The 1,172-nt window shown below is 42.6% G+C and overlaps 2 protein-coding genes across 2 annotated transcripts in view; both read right to left on the bottom strand.

Annotated features, from left to right (window-relative positions):
- Nucleotides 1–239, bottom strand: part of LOC118408212 (zinc finger protein 431-like) — a 2,657-nt gene extending 2,418 nt beyond the window's left edge. The window contains exon 1 of the mRNA XM_035808855.1: nt 161–239. The gene's annotated coding sequence lies outside the window, so the exon portion shown is untranslated. The remainder of the gene's footprint in view (nt 1–160) is intronic.
- Nucleotides 1–249, bottom strand: part of LOC118408170 (zinc finger protein 160-like) — a 44,376-nt gene extending 44,127 nt beyond the window's left edge. The window contains exon 1 of the mRNA XM_035808807.1: nt 165–249. The gene's annotated coding sequence lies outside the window, so the exon portion shown is untranslated. The remainder of the gene's footprint in view (nt 1–164) is intronic.
- Nucleotides 250–1,172: the final 923 nt, after the last annotated feature.

Below are 1,172 nucleotides of genomic sequence, written 5' to 3'. Positions count from 1 at the left end.
GTTTAATTCAAAGAGTTATCAAACTGTATTATTGTTCATCCTTTGCCCCCTCCCCTTTCTACAAATCGATCACTGATTTCCTGAAAGAAACCTTTGTTCAGTCTAAATTACAAAGAAGTTAACAGACAAAAAGTGGACAGGAAGTAAAGATATGTCTTACCTACCGGTTTATGGTACTGATTAACTGCTTATGTGTAGAATTGTCTAAAAAACGACCAGACTGGACACAAAGGGATCTGGCGTGATCATCCGATCAAACAAAATGGCGGCCTAACCTTTGGCTAACCTTTCTGCTTTGGAGGTCGAAGGTCAAAGGTGATTTACCTGATTACCCCGTACAGTTTCCCCTGTTCTTTAACCTATAACTGTGTTCCACACCTGTAATGGAAATTAATGAGAAGTTATATCTCTGCTTTAAGAGTGATTTGGGTGTTCTCACTAGTGTTCAGTTCAGTTCAGTTCAGTTGTCATATCTATATAGATCGAAGAATCGAATTACATGGGTTCAAGGACCAGAGTAATTCTAGTAATGCCTAGGGTGGGCCCAGCTCTGACATTTTACTAGTATTGTTATCATTGGTTGGGCCGACTGCTCTCTCTTCGCAGCCAGGGGCTGAGCTTACAATAGGCGGGGATAAATAGCAAGGGTCTGAAGTGGCGCCTAATGACCTCAATACGACAGTATTTGCCCCAGTTGCGGCCAAAGGAGTTTTTTTTTTAGTTTTTGAACCACTCATACTGGGAAGGACCCCTAATCCTTTCGATATGTGTGCTGGATTCTTTTACGTGCTCAAGGTGCGGCTGTCTCTGAACACCGGACCTCCAGTTAACGTCTTATCCAAGGGACGGCCCTAGCCGAAGCTAGGTACCGATTTTTCCACTGGGTGAAGTGAGGAAAGTCGTGTAATGTGCCTTCCTTTCCAAAGTGCACAAGATCGGTGACATGGTTTGTTGTGAGGTTTTGCATTCGCCATTTCGGGTGTTGGAGTTAAGCTGTTGGCCCCACTAGGCCCAAACCTCTGTGATATAATATGGATGTTCGTAGAAATTACAAACTGATTCGCCGACGAAGGCTAGAATTCATATTCTAAACTATGCTTTGTATTGTGTATATATGTAGCATAAACAGCACGAGGTAGGTGGAACAAACAGTCGATTTTACTTTATCATAT

This window comes from Branchiostoma floridae, unplaced genomic scaffold, assembly GCF_000003815.2.
Source record: "Branchiostoma floridae strain S238N-H82 unplaced genomic scaffold, Bfl_VNyyK Sc7u5tJ_1560, whole genome shotgun sequence".
NCBI lineage: Eukaryota > Metazoa > Chordata > Leptocardii > Amphioxiformes > Branchiostomatidae > Branchiostoma > Branchiostoma floridae.
This window is presented reverse-complemented; position numbering and strand designations above follow the sequence as displayed.